This window comes from Taudactylus pleione, unplaced genomic scaffold, assembly GCF_031769625.1.
Source record: "Taudactylus pleione unplaced genomic scaffold, aTauple2 ptg000815l, whole genome shotgun sequence".
Classification (NCBI taxonomy): domain Eukaryota; kingdom Metazoa; phylum Chordata; class Amphibia; order Anura; family Myobatrachidae; genus Taudactylus; species Taudactylus pleione.
Genome location: NW_028285217.1, coordinates 681,283 through 696,112, shown reverse-complemented (window position 1 = coordinate 696,112; position 14,830 = coordinate 681,283). Strand labels below are relative to the sequence as shown.

General features: G+C 43.1%; 1 protein-coding gene across 1 annotated transcript in view; it reads right to left on the bottom strand.

Annotated features, from left to right (window-relative positions):
• ARHGEF4 (Rho guanine nucleotide exchange factor 4) overlaps positions 1-11,285 on the bottom strand; it is a 72,400-nt gene extending 61,115 nt beyond the window's left edge. Inside the window, exon 1 of the mRNA XM_088458204.1 lies at positions 11,224-11,285. The gene's annotated coding sequence lies outside the window, so the exon portion shown is untranslated. The remainder of the gene's footprint in view (positions 1-11,223) is intronic.
• Between the last annotated feature and the right edge of the window lie 3,545 nt (positions 11,286-14,830).

Here is a 14,830-nt window from a genome sequence, read left to right as displayed (position 1 = left end):
GACTGCGTGCGGGATCACAGACCCTTACTGCACATACTCAGTATGGGTCGTGCGTCTGCGCACAGCTCTGGCCATTTGAAATGTGCACTAACCATCGGGTTAGTGTGGATCTCTGGATCAGCCCTGCAATACCTTAGTTCAGATTTGTCCAAACGCTGCCGTTACAGTAACGTTTTAAGGATATCCGTGCTTGGTTAATCAAATTGACTGAGGTACTAATTAAGTCACCTGTGCTCAAGCATTCTTAAAACCTGGACTGTAATGGCGGAGTTTGGGAAACTCTGCTTTAGTTGATCCCCCTATATGAAAAAGAATGAACTTCTCTGAATAATTTTGAAGTATTCTAATGACTTCACCTTGTCATCTTAAATCATCAGTGGCGTATCTAGGGTGGGTCGAGCAGGGCACGTGCCCTGGGCACCGCTGGCCCCAACTTCCTCTCCCCCCCCGCCACTGGTTCCAACAGCGGCTCTATACACTAAAACAAACACACCGCTGCTGGGTACTACATTTACTGACAGTGAGTGTACTACCCGGCGGCAGTGTTTATTTTAGCAGCCAATAAGAGTCAGACAGATTCTTATTGGCTGCTGCACCCAGGGCCGGCGCCGGGCTGAAGCTCACTCATGAGCTCCGCATTCCGGCTCCCACAGTGGGTGAAGGGAGAGACATCATGACGTCTCTCCCATAGTGCCAAGCGGGTCGGGAGGAGAGGACAGCGGAGGACGCAGGACCAGGGATTCAGGTAAGTATAATTTTGTGCTGCGTTTGTGTCTGTGTGTTTAATGTGTCAGGGGCACTGCTAATGGGATCACTGTATACGGGGTACTACTGGGGGCACTGTATAAAAGGGGCATTACTACTGGGAGTACTGTATAAGGGGCACTACAACTGGAGGCACTGTATAAGGGGCACTACTCGGGGCACTGTATATAAGGGGAACTACTGGGGGCACTGTATATAAGGGGAACTACTGGGGGCACTGTATATAAGGGGAACTACTGGGGGCACTGTATATAAGGGGAACTACTACTGGGCACATTGCATAAGGGGCAGTACTACTGGGGGCACTGCATAGAGGGGACAAGTACTGGGGGCACAGCATAAGGGGCACTACTACAGGGGACACTGCTAGGGGTACTACTACAGGGAGCACTGCATACGTGGCACTGCTACTGGGGGCATTGCATAAGGGGCACTACTACTGAGGGCATTAAGGTGCATATGGAATGGAAAGGAATGTTCCCAGAGTGCCGAAAAACGGTGGCGTCATGTTGACAAACCCCCATTTTTTCAGTGGCCGTGCCCCTTTTGGCGTGCACACAGATGGGGGGGCTCCATTTTTCAACTTGCCCTGGGCGCCAAATACCCTAGTTATACCACTGGAAATCATTCCTCTTATCAGTCCAATTTTATTGGGTTTCATGATTTCATAAAACACAAACTTGAAGGAGGGGTACAGAAACAGGTAGAGGCAGAGAGGAAGACGGAACACTCTTAACTAGGTCTGTATAAAAGTTAAGATATGAAGTAGTTGACAAATAATCACCAAAAAATCCAACAAAACATTGTGGAGATAAAGGGGCCCATTACATTACTGTTCTTAGCGATGGGCCCTTTCACTATTAGGGCCCCATGTGGCCACCTAATAGTCAGCAAACTGCGAAAGTTGAAAGTTTTGTGTAGTATATATTTTTTAAGTATTTAATTTTTATGGTTGTGGTTTTCTATGTAGTTGTACTTTAAATACCATGATTCCATTAGGTTCATAGAAATAGAAGGTAAATACCTTTATATGTATATATGTGGAATTAATCTATTAGTAATTAATTAGTGGATGATCTATGATGTTTGATATTTTTGAAAAAAAAATTTTTGCATTCACCCAGCAAGAGTTACAACCAAAAGAATTTGCATTATATGTTTTTAAAAACTGCAAGTGTTTAATATTGAGAAATGTTTAGATGTATTATAAACTTCGAATAATGAGTTAATGGCATGCAATTAGCCTTTAAATAAATAATGGTGATTTATTGAAGTTGTGATTGGCTATGAACAATTTAAAAAGGAACCCATGGACACAATGGTTTCTTCAGCCTTTTGATAAAACCCCTGTGAGAGGGGAGAAACGCGTCAAGGGAATAAGATAGAACTGCCTCTGTTCCTGTTCGCATTTGGAATCTGCATCAGCAATTACTTTTCAGCCGCTATCAGCTGTTAGCAGCCATCACCTATTGCTATTCATTAGCGGGAGTCAGGAGCCTGCCGGAGCAGACGGATCCACCCCTCCTTTCAGTTGCTATCAGCTGGCATAACAGCCACCACCTACCCACCAGCGGGAGTCAGGAGTCTGCCGGAGCAGACGGACCCCCCGGGATGATCACGCCTTACGGCTAGCTGTCACTGTGTCAGTACGCACCCCACAGTGCAGCATTCAGCGTGTCTGCACCATCGGGAGCCAGTGACCTGCCGGAGCAGACGGACCCCCTTGGGCTGCATGAGCTGTTGGTGAGCGGCTTGTTTTATTATCACTTACATCCACATGTACTACATTGTGTCCCTCAATTCAACGGACACCGTGTATGTCAATGACATTGGAATATCCAAAACTTTGCTACTTCTTTCCCTTCAATAGGAGTTAATTTGGGAATCCCATTCATTTAACCCTGGGGACATTGTGAACACCACTCTATTTTAGACAATTGCTGTTTGTCTTTTCCCCAAATTTTGTCTTCCACCACATGGTGGGACATTAATTCAACATTTGTTTGTTTAATGTGTTTTACAGCTAGTAATATTCTTGTGCCAATATTTTACCATTGTTATATGGTTAATTATACAGATACTGTCTGGGTATCCTATGTAATCAAGTTGTTTAATTGAAATGCTTACAGGAACTGCAGTTCTAGATACATGTGCAATAAATTGATATTTTATGATTAATTTTTTTTTATTGTATTTGTGAACAATAGCGCAGACATATTCTTTTTGTATTTTTCCTATTGTTGAGAGGAATTTCTCCTCTATATGTCAGCTGCTGTGTAAACAATTAGATCACCAAGTGGAATAAGCGCTCCACTGATTTTTCAACTGAAAGTTTTGTTTGCCTGACGGAACCTAGGCCATCTTCAGATGGCGTTGGTTCCCGGAGGCCCGCTCCTTCCTATAAGAAGGAGCTCACAAGTGCGAAGAGAGATCTAATCGGATCCCTATGCACTGAGTGCCCTCCGGCAGTGCCCATGAGTGAATTAAGTTTACTCATGCGCACTAACACTGCCATGTAAAGTTCCACCATTAGTAATTAGTGGCAGAATTGGCAGTGGTAGAGATCATGGGGACAGCTGCCATGATTAAAGATATCCTGAAAACAAGAACTGTTGGGGGTGCGTGAGGAGATCCGGATTTAGGAAGCCCTGCTTTAAATTGCCAGGTCAGTGGCTATGAACAAAGAAAGAAAAATCATACATCACAATTTAGTTATATTATTTATTCTTGAATTTGGCAGCTTCCAGCCCTTACTGTGTTAATGGCGTGAGAATTTACTGAAATGTAAGTAAATATGTACATGAATAAATAGATCATACAAAGTTCACAGAATGAAACATGCAGCACAGTATTTAACAATAATGGATTCACTATGTCCATTACACTTGTGACTGAGTTCACTGTGCTTGTGTCAAAGGAACAATACGCTGGCATCTATACTATTCCAGGAATTTTGTAAACAACCATTAGCATCTCATTATATAGACACTGCAAACAGTGTAGATCAGGAGGCTGGCACTGCAGCCCTTAGCAGATTTCACTATACTATACATAGATTTTACAATTTGGATACTTTTCTTATACATTTTCTATCAGATCACAAAATTAGCCTCATGCAGACGTTCATCGAGTGTTCAAGCTCTCATTAGGTGCATTTAATCCCAACTGACATCTTCTGATGTTGACCCAATAAAGTCAAACACATGACATGACATGCTATGAAATGAATACCTGGCAGAGAGGAGCATCAGGAAGAATATTCTCAGGGTACAATTTTCCTCTAAGAAAAATGTATCAAAAACTACTTTTACTGTGCAGATTTAATTTTTTTTTTTTTTTTTTAAAGCCGGGTTAAATGTGGGACGCAGTATAGATGTAAATTAAATGTGATTAGACATTCAGTATATACAAAGTACAAATCTGAGTGTGATTAATGCAAAGCCAAAATCTATCTGTAATAACAGAACCAAAAACTAAGACAATAAACGTGTACTGGGTATAGATTATGTATACCTCCCAACTTTAAGATTTTTCTAATCAGTACAGTGTGTACACAAGGAGAGGACCTACTGACACGCTGGGCCAGCACTTAAAGTCCATTAAAAACACCATGTCAGTACCGTGCCTGGTACACGTTGCATGAAAGGGTCACCGGTTATCGCCAAACTTCCAAATACCATGAAATCGAGGCAAACTTTGGTCTGCTGGACAGTGGGACAATCCCCTGGATCAGTTAAGTTGGTAGATAGGTCAAAATTGGACACATCTCTACGTGACATAGTTGCCTTGTACATTCACGCCCCTACTATACATGACCACCCCTGACACAAGTGGGTAAAAGTATAAGAATGCTGAACTCAAAAGCTCAAGTAGTGCACAAATGTAATGCTACAAATTTTAAGCAAGATAAAAGTTTTACATGACGCAATGGTCCTAAATCCATCTCCAAATCAGGACCAAAGTGTGCAAAGTTTCTGTGTGCCTGGAGCACAACAGGTACAAATAATAGTGGCTCTACGAGAGGTAGGTCCATGCAGGTAGATCCATTGATGTTAGGCATGGTGTAGCAGAAGGAAGCAGGGCGTTTCTCGACCGTTTCGGGGATGTGTCACATCCTGCATTTGCGCTCCCATACGCAGAAAACATGGCTCCGGCAGCGTCTCAGTTACTGTGACCAGTCGATGTTTGCATGATCTGTGGGGGTCATTCAGACCCGCTCGCGAGCGAAGGTCGCTCGCTAGCTGGTCGATGTTACCCCAATGCGCATGCGCACGACGGAGGGAGCTCCTTCGTGCGCATGCGCGAGACCCGGACTGCGACAGCCAAGCTGTCGCTCCGGGTCTCGCACCAAAGGGGGCGTGCTGTCGATGGTGGGCGTGCCGGGGTCATGGCTGCCAGAAGGAGGCGTTCCCATGGGAACGCCTACCATCTGAAGCCGGCCCCACTGACATCAGTAATGATGTCAGTGGGAGTGATTTTGGCTCTGATAGAGCCAAAATCACTCCTGGGCTTGCGGCAGCGAGACCCTACCGCAGGGTCTCGTCGCAAGCCCGATGGTCAAAGACCATCGCGACCATCTTTTTGGCCGCTCGCATATGCTGTGGGTGGTCACCCACAGCTATGCGAGCGGCCTGGAGGCCGCTCCATTTTCAGGTAGGAGGGCACTGATTCAGAGCGAGCGCTCTGGTCAGAGCGTTCAGCTCTGAATCAGGCCCTGTGTCCGATGCTGCATGTGTGTATGCAGTTGCGGACTGCTGCGATGGCTGAAAATGACGCAGCTGCGGCAGCAATAGCGTACAGCCCTGAATCAGGCCCCATGTCTGCCTGATCTAGGTTCACAGTCACAGTTTTGCCAATCACCTTGTAGTTTACAACGATGCAGGAAGCTCTTTCCATTTGAGCTCTTCCAGGTTGGGATACATACTTTTCATATATATGTTCCTGTGTAATGCCGCATGTGACAGAGTGGACACATTTTGTTAAGGAAGCGCATACTGTACTCGCTGTTGTGGTTACATTTTAACATTCCACATTTAAAAATAGAATGCAACAAATCTGTGGTAAAATGGTTCAAAATCTTGTAATTATATTTATTCTGGTGATTTTAGTCCATATTTTCAACATTTTTAAAAAGAATTATGTATTTGATAGAAATAAAATATAAAGTAAAATATAATTTATACTGGTTTATCCAATTAACCTAAATAATATAGAGCTCTGTTGATTAAATGTGCAACATCATTCGTAGAACAAAATCCTTTCATTCGGCAGAACAGCGTCTCAGCCAAAAATCCAGAACATAACAGGACAATGCTGTAAAATTGATTCCCAGGTCTGTGATCTGGTTGTAACATTTTGTACACTTTCCGACAATAGCAGCATTATGAAACGTTGTACAGTATAAAGGAGCTTGGCAACGGCACATTCTGTAAGACACGTCCAGTAACTTCTGCATAATTTTATTATCATTTTAATAATATACAGGTTGAGTCTCCCATATCCAAATATTCCGAAATACGGAATTTTTTTGGCATGACTGAGATAATGAAACCTTTGATTGTTGATGGTTCAATGTACACAAACTTTGTCTAACGCACAAATTATTAAAAATAATGTATAAAATGACCTACAGGCTGTGTGTATAAGGTGTATATGAAACATAAATGAATTTCATGTATGTACACAAACTTTGTTTGAGCCACAAAATTATTGAAAATATTGTATAAAATTACCTGCAGGCTGTGTGTATAATGTGTATATAACACATAAATGCATATATATATGTGTGTGTGAGAGTGTGTACTGTATAGAGATATATATATATATATATATATATATATATATATATATATATAGATATATATAGCAGTTCATAGGAAAATCGCACACAATTTAATCAATAATTGGGTGCAGGGTCAATAAGTCTCAGTACAAAAAACACTTAGCTGCATCCATAGGAACAGGCAAGATAGACCAGCACACCAGCCTTGTAGCAAAAGTTCATTTTTATAATAGAAAAAAAGCCATCAAACTGCATGTCAAAAATATTCAGTGGTATATCGATACTTCTCAAAGTAGTGCAGTCTCAAGCATAGTGATAGCTCCCAGCCCCGACAGCTGTTTCGGTGTTACCACCTTCATCAAGGGTCAGTCACACTGAATAGGTCAGCAGAGGCCATATATATATATACACCAAACTACCTAATGGTGAAAACAATCACCTGTGTGCACACCTGAAATCTGACAACACCCGGCATGACCGGAAGTCTAGCCACGGACAGCGGAACCCACGCCGCTTCCCTACCACACTGTGGTCAGCAACGAGGTTCCGTCTGGCCGGATCTGACGTCACGGTAACGACGGAACTCAAACAGCTTCCCCGGCAACACCGGACATAGCTGAATAGTTCCGTCTGACTGGAAGTGATGTCATAACCACTAACAGACTATAACTGAAAAAGAAACATCCCGTGGTGTGGTCAGCCCTGGTCACCATGACAACAGAAGGCGATATATTATATATACACAATTTAAAGAGAGCAAGCTATTCTTTTTATTTATTCATTCATTTTAAATACACTGTTCTCAAGCTACACATTTGGTAACTGGTGCCTGGTAGGTAAGAATATGTAGGAGCAGTTTACGTTAATGGAGATATATGAAATTTCCAGAGCCCTTTGGGGCAACAAAATAATACTATTATAAAGTTATACAGTATAATACACAGGAGTTAAGAGATATGAACCAATTGAGGACACAGGGCCTGATTCAGAGCCGGACGCAATTAGCACTCGCTCGTCCAGAAAATAGGGGTGGCTATTCAAATCAACCGTTCGCTCTTTGCGGTCTGTTCACGCCTCCAGGTCTGAACGAGCGAACAAAACTTGCGGTTGTTTTTTGGAAAAATACGCCCCCTGGCCGCTCGCATCCTACGTCATGTCCGCTATTTATTAGATTAATCGAGTAAATCGACCAGGGTATGAACTGCCACAATTTTGCGAGCAGTTCTGGCTATAAAATAACCTAGTGACGTGGTCAATGACGCTGCTGTTTTAATTATGTACACCCATAAAACGCCCGTTTTGACCTTTAAGCACGCCTGCGTTCGGATCTCCACTCCCCGTTTTCAAGCACCTTCCCCCGTTACCACCCACATACGCCTACTCCTGTCACTCAAATTATCAGGCATTCGCTATTTTGCGAGCACATGAATTTTGACCGCACTGACTGGTTCGCGCATGCATATAACGATCCGTACGCATGCGCAGTTGGGCAAACATCGCTCGGAGCGAACGAGCGGCCGCTTACGAGCGGCTCTGAATCAGGCCCACAATTCAGAAGGGAGGGAGAGAGGCAGACTGTTTATCATCTACATAGACATGGCCTACAATCATCTATAATTGGCAGTGGAAGATTATGGGGACATAAACCTGGGGAATGTAAAATGAGAGCAGTCAGCGCGTGTATATCACATTGTGGACCTCCACAATTATCCTGTGGAACCATCATAGACACTATTCCATGACAGTGGTAAAAGATCCTTGGGGAATGCAATACCTGGCCCTTTCCATAACAATCTGCTACATGGTAAAATGAAGGTCATTATTTATCCTCTGTCTTCATTACCATCACAGCCAAATCAGTTTGTACAAAGAGCTTAGTTTACAGACCAGACAATTGTGCTGACACACTGCAAATAAAGTTCTCAATCAGTGAGATTATATTTCTTACAGGCCAAACCTGCGACATATGTTTACTAGTACTAGATCAAGAAACAATGCTGTAACAATCATCTCTTCTACTGTACGTGCCAGGAAAGACACAAAACTGGCTTTTGTCTTCCATGTACTCATACTTTTGTCTACAGTACGCATCAAGTGTATGTGTGCCAAAGCTGGTTGTTGTGTTCTGCGCTATGTGAAAATGTTGAACTGATTGAGAAATGTTGTGGGAGTGTAGCTTATCTGTACAACGCCATCATTCCATACACATGGGTCTTAGAGAATTATTATTAGAATGGAGGAGATATAGCCCAGTGTGAGGGTTGACATTATGTGATAGGTGAGAGTGAAGTGTTTCCATATAAGGGTCGATTCAGTTAAGTGCATTGGGGACCAATCGCCTCCGGGACGTCATCTTGCCCCCATCTCGTAACATACTAACCCCAGACTGTGACCAAAAGTCTGCGAGTTTGGAGCTACCGTAAGTGCGGCATATGGGCCTGATTCCGAGATTTACGCAATGCCATATTTACGCAGATTGAGCGACTGTTTCCCATTGCGCATGCACAAGTGCAAACTACACACGAGCAGCGATGGCAGTGCCATTACTTTCGCCCAGAGGATTCACTCGCAAGTTGAGTGACAGGTGGTCAGCATATGGGGGAGGTAACGGGACGGGACGGGGGTTAGGAGAACGCAGGCATGCCTGACTGTTTACACTCCGTTTCACAGGAGTACATAAATTAGCCATTGCAATCTCCTAGCATGATAGCTGTCTGTGTGTCTGGAGAGCCGCAGTGTTTGAGGCAGGTCAGACTTTACTTACAGTACATGCTGGGTGACTGCCTGATGTGCCTCAATGTTCCCAATGTTTACTCTGTTGTGGGCATCCCTATGCTCGGCTAAGCTTTGGAAGGTATTAGCATATTTTAGCAACTGTGATCCATAAGAGATTGCAGTTGCGATGGAATTAGGACGGGCTGCATCGCACTTAATTGAATTGTCCCCTAGATGGAGTTAAATGTAATTTAATGTGGCTCCACCAACTGCACCTGAACTCCTTCCACTAGTGGAACAAAAAATATGTAAAGGAAAGTAATAACATGCAGATAGCGGGAATGACATAGAGTCACAAAATGCCATAACAACAATGCAGGCTGTACTTGTTATATCCACTGTGATTTGAGGTCACCACTGAATAGAATTCCCAGGGTGTATAGGTGCAGAGGTAGTGTTAATCCTATATGTATGACTGTAATATAAATGGCTACATTTTCAGTGTATAGCACTATGATACTGTGTCAATTAAAGGCTTCCTAACAATGCCTTTGCCTAACTTCCTATTGGGGCCGGTGCTAGGTGTCTCGGTACCCAGCGCCGTCCCGTGCTCCCCCTCCACCCCTTCCCTCACTTCGCACTCCCCCTATACATAAAATAACTACGGTAGCAGGTGGATGGAGGGCGGGGAACTTCTCCAGCTGGACCTCGGCGCCACTGTGCGCCCGTACACAAGGAGTGTGCCTGGAGCCGGCCCTGGGCATCAGATAACTCATTCATAGAGGCATAGGTGTATTTTATAATGGAAGCAGGGTGTGCGGTGCACACAGACCCTTCACCACACACCCTGCACCCGGTGAATACTTACCTTATGGCGGCAAGCAGGTCCCCCCTCCTCCTCCGCATCATCTTTCCAGTGACATCTTCGGGAAGTTGGAGCTGTGCAGTTACAGCAAAGGCTCTGGTACTGTGAAGATGGCACTGTGGAGGACCTGCTTGCCGGCACAAGGTAAGATAATATAGATAATGTGCCACTGCCAAGTGGTGACTTCTAGTTCCCATGCTGTAAGAGTGCAACATCTGACCTGTGCAAATACTCCTAGCTACAACAACTTTGACAAACTGGGGCTGGTGCAAAGTGCATTACAGCAAAGTTTTTGAATAAGAATGTACTATAGCACTGCCAGCCAACTTTGGTCTCTATTCATCTATTCAAGAGAAAAAATTCCCCTGTGATAATTCAGGATTGAACTCACTGAAAGTTCAATCCAAGTATTGTGGCATTCATCATGCCTCTTATACAGCTTTTCGGAATAAGGGCATTTTCCTGCTACCAGGACTCCTCGCAGCCTGTCTTGAAGCTGCGCATGGGGACTGTGGAAATTATTGGGGGACAATTGTAAACGATGTTTTACAATTGCCACATGTGCAGGACCTGTGCTGCACATATACAGATTACTGACTGCAACCACGGTCGCAGTCCCTCCTAAATCACAGAATGATTGACAGGCAGCGACTGTTTGGGGACGGGGAAGGGGCAGTGATGACCAGTGTTCTTGAAAGCGGTGATGTGTCAGCCTCGTATTCAAGATGTGTGGAGACCTTCCTATGCAGCTTCACTGGCCCCAGCAGAGTGAAAACACCGGCCATCCTGCATTACCTGAGGGTTACTCAGATGGCCAATGTTTTTGCAGATGATCCGATGCAGCATTCTCCGACACAGCAGCGGATCACAGAAGCTTGCAGGAGGCATCTACTTACACAAAACACCTCCTGCAGCATTAGTATAGTACACACAGCAGCTGGGTCCAATGCTGCTGTGTGTACTGCGTTTATCTCTGAATCAGGCCCTGTGTTGGAATACTATTGTCTTCAGTAGACCTTATAAACAACACCTGCCCTTGGTGTAATGACTCCTCAGCACTGCCATGTCCTTTCCCATTATCTTCACAAATATGTACCTGTTTTATACTTGTGGTAAGGTGATTATATGGGAAGCAGAGCACAGAGCTGATATAGGCCATCACTCACTGTTACATTCACTGCAAAGCTTCTCTTCCCCACACGAGGCTGCATTTGGATGAAACCAGTACTTTTAAGCCTGGTACAGTTGTAAAGCTGGCCACACATCTAAAGATTATCTGTCCAACCAGCCAACTAGTTGATTGGTTGGAATGAAAATCTGGTAAGGTATACAATCAGCAATTTACTCCCAAACGCTGGAAAATGGACCAAAACTGTTGTTTGAACAAATAGTTTAGATCAAATATTTTACAAACTTGTCTGAACGACCATTTTCATCTGTTTTCTGGTATTTAGGAGCAAATTGCTGATCATCAGTTACTCCCATTCCTTACCAGATTTTCATTCCAACCAATCAACAAGTTGGCTGGTTGGATGTAATTTGGTCTAGTGTGTGGCCAGCATTAGTATATGTTATAGTCAACTTGAACAGGCTTGTGTTCTCTGGGTAAAGTGTCTATCATATTTAGTACAGGTGAAATGTTCATGCAAAGTGCTTCCCTCTGTGGGACAGGGAGTGGTACAATAAGGTATTCAGTTGGCCAAGTAACTCTTTGTAAAGCAAACGTGATTCAGTGCATCTCTAATGTACAGCCAGCAGTCGAGAGAGAAATCAGCCCAGTTCTCCAAATACCCCAATCCCTTTTTCCTACACCACTTTATCTGACACTCCCTAAGCTCCCTCTGTCCTTCAGGTGTAGCAGGTAGCATCACAGAAAATTCTACTTTGTAGGTCTTCTCTTTAAATTTACAGCTTAATCCCTTGAAATTGTTTTTGAGGGCTCTTAATCTACCTTTTACATTGACATTGGTCTCTATATTTATAATGACTGCTGGGTCCTCTTCAACCCTTTCAAATAGATAAATATCTACCAATTGTATTATTTGATATACCTGACTAAAAGCACCATTTCCACTATGACAGAGTTTATTAACAACTTTCCTTTTTAGCCAAGATTCCAGATAAAGGAGAGGACCCAGTTTTTATTCACTTCCTAATCTCCAATTTATAACAAGACAAATCATTGTAACTAATGATATGTTACGTTAGAAAGCAAATACGACTGTAATCAACATATATTTTGGGTCTGCTGGAGAATGTGATCTGTACAGGTAACTGCAATTGTAAATCAAGTTGGAAGGTTGGGAGTAGAACATTCAAAGTGCATACACACACAACGATTTTTTGAACGATTATCGTTAAACGATATCGTTTAATGATAATCGTTTGTAAAAATCGTTCACTTTCTGAGTCAAACGATGAACGATTTTCTTTCATGCGCGTTCACGTTTGTAGTTTGTAGTTCAGTCAGACTTGTCAACTCAACGATTTTCAGTAATGGAATATGCAAAAATCGTTTGTAGTTCTAAAAAATCGTTCATTACATTTAAATGAACATAGTAAATGAACAACTTTAGTAAACGATTTTAGTTAATTTTTTCAAGGGAGAAAATAGTTTACTAAAATCGTTCATTAACTAAATCGTTGTGTGTGTATGCAGCTTTAGAACTGAGGGGAACGGATCATGATGAAGGATCGTTTTCCAAAGATACCAGGCTGGGCTTTCATTGACATTTCTTGTGCTTTTCCTATTCTCAGTAACAGAACTTCCTGTAGTTGGGTAAAACTCAGTGGCTTCTCAAATTTTTGGAGGACTCACACTAGGGTCTATTTATCAGGGGAGAAGAGCCCTAGGTTGTCTGTCTACACCAGATTTGGGGCTTCTCCTTTTCTATCAAGCCCCACGTGGCCATCTGTAGATTACGCCAGTGGTGGCCAGCGACGGGTATCTCATGCGATAACTTCCCCATGCAGGGCAAAGGGATCTAGATAAGGCATGTTTACAGAGGACAGTGACGGTGCATGTACTATAGTCTTCCTATGCTGTATATAAAAAATCAGCTTCATGTACAAAAATTCTTCATAAACCTTGCAAATCTGCTTTTTTCTTCCTTTGAACTAATTTATAGGAGGTCAAGGACACTTATAAGAAATTACTCCATCCTCCACTTCATTCTTTAGAATACTCAGGTACTCAGGGCTGGCTTACCATCCATATGGGCCATAGACACAGGTTAGTACAACCCCTGTAGGTATGGATTCCAAGGCTGGCATCCCCCACTCTGTTATTAAAAAATAAATTTGACAGCACATAAAGCTTAACTACAGGAGCCCATTTTGTCTGCCGGTTATACTGTCATCTCTAATAAAATATTTGTTACATCATTAATCAGACAATTTTCCCTAAAAGCCTTTACCTACAGCCTGATAACCTCTCTCATGATACATCTATTTTCCATTCTCTCCAGGCTTTTACTATTATTGTTTATTTATATAGCACCACCAATTTACTCATATGTCACTCATATCAGTCCCTGTAGCACTGGAGCTTACAGTCTAAATTCCTTAAAATACAAGGATACAAACAACCTACCAGTGTGATTTGAAGTGCATCCAAACATGGAGAGAACATACAAACGCTTCACAGATAGGACATGACTGGAAGTTAAACTCATGACCGAGGTGCTGTGAGGCAAAATACTTACCACTACGCCCCCATGCTGCCTTGTATGCATATCAACTCCTTAATGTTACACAGCATATCTGGAAGTACCCAACAATTAAAACATCAGTGTTATGGTGTCTACTTGGTGGATCCACAAGTGACCTTGTTGTATAAGGGCGTGGTACAAAATGTTGAAATTCAGAATATCGACATGGATGGGATGCTGACACGTCAACTGTCGATATTCAAAATGTTGACAATGCCAGAATATTGTTAATGTAAGTATGGCTAACCCTAAATCTAACCGTAACCACAGTTTAACTCTAATCGCAAAATAACCCTAAATCTAACCCTAACCACAGCCTAACTCTAATCGCAGCATGACCCTACCCCTATAGGTAAGGTGCATATGGAATGGAATGGAAAGGAATGTTCCCAGAGTGACGAGAAATGGGTGGCGTGTCATGTTGGCACGCCCCATTTTCAGCGGCCACGTCCCTTCAATATGATGACCACAGCCATTTTTTTTTTGTGCAAATATATTTTACTATGAATATATGTATGTGGGGGGGCGCTGTTCTTTAACTTGCCCTGGGCTCCAAATACCCTAGTTAAGCCACTGGCATCTCTCCTTCGAAAACGACAATATGGTTGTTGTAGTGTGAGTGTGTGGTGGGTATGAGATATCACTTACCAGTTGCTAAATCAGTTATTGTGTGTGATTGTGTTTAGATAGATAGATCAATAGATAGGGCCTGTTTCAACCTCGGGCACTGTGGCAATTCGGTCGCAGCTGTCCGATAGTTTCTTTACTGCATCTGAGCCGCACTGCAAATGTGCTGCGATGCTGCTGCGGCTCAAGTTGCAGCGTGGGGGAAACTGCAGCCTGATTGACAGGCTGCTGCTGTTTTGGGGCAGCGACAGAGAGGGGCACCTGAAATGCAGTCATTTTAGAGGCGTGCCGGAGCCTTCCAACACAGTTTTCACTGGCCTCTATTTTACATGTAGTGGCCATTCTAAGCGACCTGTTTTCTATGTA